The sequence below is a fragment of the Labrus mixtus genome, unplaced genomic scaffold (genome assembly GCF_963584025.1).
Source record: "Labrus mixtus unplaced genomic scaffold, fLabMix1.1 SCAFFOLD_52, whole genome shotgun sequence".
Taxonomy (NCBI): domain Eukaryota; kingdom Metazoa; phylum Chordata; class Actinopteri; order Labriformes; family Labridae; genus Labrus; species Labrus mixtus.
Window position 1 is genome coordinate 210,001 of NW_026870139.1, and position 7,500 is coordinate 217,500.

The window sequence follows — 7,500 nt, forward strand, 5'->3', positions numbered from 1 at the left end:
ATGTCGTCTGATCTCGGAAGCTAAGCAGGGTCGGGCCTGGTTAGTACTTGGATGGGAGACTGCCTGTGGAATACCAGATGCTGTAAGCTGTTTCAATTTTTTGATCATATGTTTATTTTTTTATGATAGAGAGACATATTCACATGTCCAAAAATTCAGCCAGAATCAAGGGCATGACATCTTTAAAAGGCCCCTTTCTGCACACAATAATGGCTTACGGCCATACCACCCTGATCTCGTCAGATCTCGGAAGCTAAGCAGGGTCGGGCCTGGTTAGTACTTGGATGGGAGACCGCCTGGGAATACCAGGTGCTGTAAGCTTTTTCATTTTTTTGATCATATGGTTTTTTTTTATCATATAGAGACATATTCACATGTCCAAAAATTCAGCCAGAATCAAGGGCATGACATCTTTAAAAGGCCCCTGTCTGCACACAATAATGGCTTACGGCCATACCACCCTGAACACGCCCGATCTCGTCCGATCTCGGAAGCTAAGCAGGGTAGGGCCTGGTTAGTACTTGGATGGGAGACCGCCTGGGAATACCAGGTGCTGTAAGCTTTTTCATTTTTTTTGATCATATGTTTTTTTTTTTGTCATATAGAGACATATTCACATGTCCAAAAATTAAACCAGAATCAAGGGCATGACATCTTTAAAATGCCCCTTTCTGCACACAATGATGGCTTACGGCCATACCACCCTGAACTCGTCCGATCTCGGAAGCTAAGTAGGGTAGGGCCTGGTTAGTACTTGGATGGGAGGCTGCCTGCGAATACCAGGTGCTGTAAGCTTTTTCATTTTTTTGATCATATGTTTTTTTTTATCATATAGAGACATATTCACATGTCCAAAAAATCAGCCAGAATCAAGGGCATGACATCTTTAAAAGGCCCCTTTCTGCACGCAATAATGGCTTACGGCCATACCACCCTGATCTCATCCGATCTCGGAAGCTAAGCATGGTCGGGCCTGGTTAGTACTTGGATGGGAGACCGCCTGGGAATACCAGGTGCAGTAAGCTTTTTCATTTTTTTGATCATATGTTTTTTTTTTATCATAGAGAGACATATTCACATGTCCAAAAATTCAGCCAGAATCAAGGGCATGACATCTTTAAAAGGCCCCTGTCTGCACTCAATAATGGCTTACGGCCATACCACCCTGAACACGCCCGATCTCGTCCGATCTCGGAAGCTAAGCAGGGTCGGGCCTGGTTAGTACTTGGATGGGAGACTGCCTGTGGAATATCAGATGCTGTAAGCTGTTTCATTTTTTTGATCATATGTTTTTTTTTTATGATAGAGAGACATATTCACATGTCCAAAAATTCAGCCAGAATCAAGGGCATGACATCTTTAAAAGGCCCCTTTCTGCACACAATAATGGCTTACGGCCATACCACCCTGAACACGCCCGATCTCGTCAGATCTCGGAAGCTAAGCAGGGTCGGGCCTGGTTAGTACTTGAATGGGAGACCGCCTGGGAATACCAGGTGCTGTAAGCTTTTTCATTTTTTTGATCATATGTTTTTTTTTATCATATAGAGACATATTCACATGTCCAAAAATTCAGCCAGAATCAAGGGTATGACATCTTTAAAAGGCCCCTTTCTGCACGCAATAATGGCTTACGGCCATACCACCCTGAACACGCCCCTTTTGCTGTCAGAGTTTGTGTGGTGCTGAAGGAGAGCTGACGTGTCAGTACAGAGCTGGACAGCTGGACTAATTTGTTTGTTTTTTGGATGCGCTTTGGATTTATTTAAATACCTCAGATTGTGAGTGAATGTCCCCCAGCAGTCACTGACTGTTAGGGGGATCGTTTTTCTTTTCACCTTTTTTCCTGTTTTTTTTCCACAATTTTGTGAAGAATTTTTGTTTTTTGTGAATGTTTGCTCGTATGTCGCGAGCAAACTCACACGGACGGATCACAAAGATTACAGGACCACGGACTGGAGAGATGGAAAAAGGAAAAGAGAACGGACAACAACGTGAACAAACAAACATGGCACTGAAACAAACGAATGGTTTTAACGACAACGAGAAGGACGACGGACAAAAAGGACGGATGAAAACGGCAAATGAAACAGGGAACGGAATGGATGACGGAGAGAGAGGAAGAGAGAGGAGCGGCGGGCTGATTGCTCCGCATGCAGAGAATGGGAGAGGTGGCGAGAGGAAGCAAAAGTGTCTTTTGAGAGAAAACTAACACTAAACATTGAAATGGTGGGAGACAAAGTTCCTCTAAATCACGTCATGAGTAACATAAAAATGATCTGTGGGGGCCTGCTGGCGTGCAGAACCCTGGGACCTGAAAAACTGGAAGTGACGGTGAGCAACATTAAAGGAAAGGAAAGGCTGCTGGATGGATTTAAAATCGGAGAGACCAGAGTCGTGGCGAGAGAAGTAAATAATGATGAGCTGGTGGTGTCTTTTTTAAACCTGCCAGCGTATATCACAGATGAAGAAATAGTTTGGAAGCTGACGGGATGGGGAGTGAAACCGACATCACCAATAAAACGCAGAATGTGGCCTGGAACAATGATAGCTGACGGAACGAGGTTTGTCCGGGTCAGATTTAATGACCAGGTACAGTCACTCCCTTACTCCACAAAGTTTAACACTGTGATGGGGAACGAATACTTTAGAGTAATACATGATAGACAACAAAAAGTGTGCAGGATGTGCATCCAGCCGGGACACATCCTGAGAGAGTGTCCAGAATTTATGTGCCACAACTGTGGGGTGCAGGGACACTTTGCGCGAGAGTGCAGCGCGAACAGCACAAAATGCACAAACTGTAAAAAAAGAGAAAATGAATGTGAGTGTGAGAACGGAGAGGAAAGCAAGAACGAGGTGGAGGAGGTGTACGAGGATGAAGACGAGGCGGAGGAGGTGTACGAGGAGGAGGCGGAGGAGAAGGAGGTGATCGGAGCAAGCAGGAAGGAGATCAGAGAAGACGAGAACAGTGACGGAGAAATGGAGCAGAGCGGAGAGAGCGGAGGAGAACGGGCGTCAGAGTGCGAGCTGGAGACGCCGGAGCTGGCTGGAGAGGGAGGACAGCAGAAGCAGCGAAAAACGAGCGAGAGAGGGAAAAAAGGAGACGGAAGGGACGTGGCAGAAGACCCGGGGGTAAGCATGAGCACAGAGGGGAGGGAGATGCCTGAGAGTGGTGTTGGACAGGCGGGAGGGAGAAAAATCACGCTAAATAATACGGGTAAAAGCACCAGTCCCAATGAAACGGACAGCGAAATGGATGTGAGTGAACTGGCGAGTGCGCAAAAAAGACTAAGTCTTGGACAACGAAAAAAGTTGGTGAAAAAATTGAAATGTAAGGACAAATAATGACTGACAATAACCCCTGTAAATCCGTTTTTTTTGGTTTTATTTTTATGATAATGGCCTTTAATTTATTTTCGATTAACGTGAATGGACTAAGAAACAAAGAAAAAAGACATTCGATTCTTTCCTTGCAGAATGACGTTTTGTGCCTGCAGGAGACCAGGTGGGATGATTCCCTGGTGGAAGACATAAAAAAAGACTTTGTGGGCCATATTTTCTGCTCCACTGGCACGTCGAGGGCGAGAGGAGTGGCGGTTTTAGTCAAAACGGGTCGGGTAACAGGGGTAAATTTGGTTTATGGAGACAAAGAAGGAAGAATAATAGTAATAGACTGTGTGTATGAAACGAAAAATATAAGAATCATAAATATATATGCACCGAATGGAGAAAAAGAAAGGAAAACGTTCTTCATTGCAATAAGCAAATTGTGGGAAAGGAATTGTATAATAATCGGTGACTTTAATGTGGCAATGACACCTACCGATGTGTCAAAAAATAATGTGTTTAAGGGGGATGTAAGCAGGTGGACACTTAAAGATATAATGATAACGAAACAATGCATTGATATTTGGAGATTGCTACATCCATGGGGGAGGGTGTTCTCCAGGAGACAAATTGTACTAAATAGATTAAAACAATCTAGAATAGATTATGCTTTGGTGACATGCGAGGTAGTGAGGTGGATTAAAGAAGTTGAATATAAAACTAATATGTGGAGCGATCACGCTGGAATAGAAATCACGTTTAGAAAAGAAACGAATGTACGTAAAGGAGGGATATGGTGCTTTAATGCAAGCTTGCTGGATGATAGAATGTTTGTGAAAAGTATGGAAAGATTGTTGAATGATGTGGGATATGAGTGGAATGAGAGTGAAGATATGAATGTGTGGTGGGATAGTGTAAAAGTCAGAATTAAAAAAAAGTGTATCAATTATAGTAAAGAGAAAAAGTGGAGAGAAAATAGAAAGGAAGAGAATTTGAGAAAACAACTAAGTGAGGAAATAGCATCGCTTGACAGTGTAGATAATGTAGATGTCGAAAAATACATACATTTAAAAGAACAGTTGGGAGTGATTGAACTTAAAAAGAGTAGGGGTGCAGCCATTAGGAGTAAAATACAATATATGTATGAGGGGGAAAGGAGTACAGCCTTTTTTTTAGGTCTGGAAAAACAAAAACAAAAAAGAACAGAAATAAACGAATTATTAAATGAAGCAGGTAAAAGTGTGACAGATAAAAAGGGAATTTTAGAAATAGTAAAGGGCTATTATGAAAGCCTGTTTTCGAGACAGGAGTGTGATAGCGTGAGTGTGAACAGAGCTTTGGGTGCCTTAAAGAAAAAACTAAGCGAGGACGATAAAATGTGGTGTGATTGTGAGTTTACAGAGGGAGAAATCAGAAGTGCTTTAGAGGGGTTAAACAAAAACAAAAGTCCTGGGAGCGATGGCCTAACTGCGGAATTCTACCAAGCTTTCAAAGAGCAGCTGGTGCCCTTGGTGAACACATTGAGTAAATATATGGAAAAAGTGAAACATATACCAAAAAGTTTAGGGGAAGGGGTGGTTACTATTTTTTACAAAAACAAGGGGGACAATAAAAATCTGGACAACTACAGACCAATCAGCCTACTCAACACAGACTACAAAATCATAGCGAAAACAATAGCCAATAGAATCAGGGAGGTAATAGGAACAATCATAGAACAAACACAATCATACAGTATACCAAACAGAGACATAGCAGACTCAATCATTTCAATAAAACAGACGGTCAGGGATATGGAAGGGGAGGGGGGAATATGGCTAGGGATTGATTTAAATAAAGCTTTTGACAGAGTAGATCACGGGTTCATGGGGAAGGTGTTAGAGAAGTTTGGATTCGGGGAGAGAATGAGAGAATGGATAAATATGTTGTATACAGGAGCGGAAAGCAAGATAAAATGTAACGGGGAACTAACTGATTCTTTTAAAATATCAAGGTCAGTGAGACAAGGATGTCCGATGTCAGCGCTGTTGTACAGCTTGGTAGCAGAGCCGCTGGCAGCACTGATATCGGAAGACGTAAACATAAAAGGTATAGGTAAGGAAAACGTAAAAATAATACAGTATGCAGATGACGTGAATATAATGGTAAAAGGAGAGGAGGATATAGAATTGATATTAAAACATGTACAAACTTATGAAAGAGCATCTGGGGCAAAAGTAAATGAAAATAAGTCAGAAATTATGTTACTAGGTAAGGAATCCAATCTAGTTAATAAGTGGGGATTTAAAACGGTGTGTGAGAGAAGAAAAGTGTTGGGAGTGAATATGGGGAAAAATGAGAATGAATGTGATGATGTAACATGGAAAGAGGTGGTGGGTAAAATTAAAAAAACATTGAATTTGTGGAAAGCGAGGGGTCTATTGTTGAGAGGAAGGGTAGCCGTAACAAATGCTCTCGTGTTGTCCAAAGTGAATCATGCGCTGAGTACTTGTACGCTTCCGGACTGGGCCTTTAAGGAGATTTCAAAGACCATTAGGGACTTTATTTGGAAAAACAAAGCAGCGAGTATAGCTCACAAAACAATAATAGGGGCTAAAGATCAGGGGGGGCTAGCTTTGATTGATTTACTTACAAAAAAAGTAGCACTAAGAGTCAAATTGATAGGCAAATTTATGGACCAGAACCGGAACGTAGTTTGGAAAAACCACTTCAAACAATATCTGTGCAGTTTTGGACTCTACAACGAGGACAACCTGTACCAGATCAATAACCCGGATTCATTTAAACACTTGCCACGGTTTTTCCAGGAAGTACTCAGTGCGTGGTATCAGGTTTCATCCTGGACTGTACCAGAGTGCGGAACGAGAGGGTCAGTGCTACGACTGCCCTTCCTCTCGAGCCCGTATTTTAAAAATGGGGAGAGGGTAATTAAGTGTGAAGCTATGTCGAAAGCGGGATATATTAGAATAAGGGATTTACTGAACTGTGGGGGGGATTTTGATTTACAAATGGTGGTGAGGGGTTTAAAAAATAAAGGGTGTGTGTGCAGAAAGGATGTGATTGAGGGAGTGTTTGCAAATGTAAAATTGTCTTTGTCGAGCGAATGGGAAAAATTAATCAAAGAGAAGGAGGGAGTGATGCAGGACGATGTGGGGGGGATCTCCCTGTGCCTAGGGGAGAAGAAACACAACATTATAGATGTCACTACAAAAATTTGGTATAGATGCGCAATCACACATAGAATACAGAAACCCACATCCGAAGTAAAATGGACAGACACATACCCGGACATAACAAGCAACATGATATGGAAGAACATTAACATTCCGCATACACCACATGCAATATTTGACCTAGATTTCAAACTGAGGCACAGGAGGATCTTCACCTGCATCGTCCTGCATCAGATCCATAAGGAGAGGTATGAAAGAAAGTGTTGTGTATGTGAAAGTACGGATGAGGATTTAATACATTTGTTTGTTACGTGTGGGGAATTGGTTTATTTTTGGGGAAAAATAAGAGAAATGTTGAGGAAATGCAGTAAGAATGAGTGTTGGAATGAAAGGGGGTGGGAATTGTCGGTGTTGTTGGGGGTGGGAACAAAACAAAAAAATCACAATGTAATGAATATAATTTTGGCTTTTGCAAGAAAAGCGGTTTTTAACAGGAGGAATTATGCACTGTATGAAAGTAAGAAAATGAATGTGTGGAGAATGTTTGTGAATGAATGGAAAGCACATCTTAAATTACTGTACATAGCGAATGAGAGTGAGTTTGTGAGAATGTTTGTGGAAGGTGCGAATGTGTGTAGAGTAAACGAGGAGGGAATTATGTGGGATGTCTAAATTATTTTGTTTTTGGTTTTTTTGGTACGAGGGCTTCTTTTTTGGTCATGGGGAAAATGGGTGATTTGATTTGGTGGTTTTTTTTTTCTCAGTGGTTTTTTGAGAATACTGTGGGGTTTTTGTATGTTTTTGTGGTTTGTTTTCAGAGGGGTGTTTGCTTTGGGGGAGGGACTCAGAAGAGATGTCATGAGTTGGGGGTATCAGGGGTGATTTGAGTTTTTTTTTCTGATGCTATGTTTTTATTGTTTTTAGGGTGCCGTTTGCGTCAGAGGGGAGGTTTAATTTAGAGGGTGTATGTATTATAATAGCATTTGTTGTAAATGAT

The 7,500-nt window shown here is 41.8% G+C and overlaps 3 non-coding genes and 4 pseudogenes across 3 annotated transcripts; all 7 read left to right on the top strand.

Moving 5' to 3' along the window:
* LOC132962906 (5S ribosomal RNA) overlaps positions 1 to 89 on the top strand; it is a 120-nt pseudogene extending 31 nt beyond the window's left edge.
* Positions 90 to 212: 123 nt separating this feature from the next.
* LOC132963012 (5S ribosomal RNA) lies at positions 213 to 321 on the top strand (annotated as a pseudogene).
* A 122-nt stretch (positions 322 to 443) lies between these two features.
* Positions 444 to 562, top strand: LOC132963155 (5S ribosomal RNA). The gene has a single exon (XR_009668722.1). It is a non-coding gene; the product is annotated as a 5S ribosomal RNA (ribosomal RNA).
* Positions 563 to 686: 124 nt separating this feature from the next.
* Positions 687 to 795, top strand: LOC132963164 (5S ribosomal RNA; annotated as a pseudogene).
* Positions 796 to 916: 121 nt separating this feature from the next.
* LOC132963098 (5S ribosomal RNA) lies at positions 917 to 1,025 on the top strand (annotated as a pseudogene).
* A 122-nt stretch (positions 1,026 to 1,147) lies between these two features.
* On the top strand, positions 1,148 to 1,267 carry LOC132962679 (5S ribosomal RNA). Its single transcript, XR_009668606.1, has one exon. It is a non-coding gene; the product is annotated as a 5S ribosomal RNA (ribosomal RNA).
* Positions 1,268 to 1,389: 122 nt separating this feature from the next.
* On the top strand, positions 1,390 to 1,508 carry LOC132962847 (5S ribosomal RNA). Its single transcript, XR_009668690.1, has one exon. It is a non-coding gene; the product is annotated as a 5S ribosomal RNA (ribosomal RNA).
* The last annotated feature ends 5,992 nt before the right edge of the window (positions 1,509 to 7,500 follow it).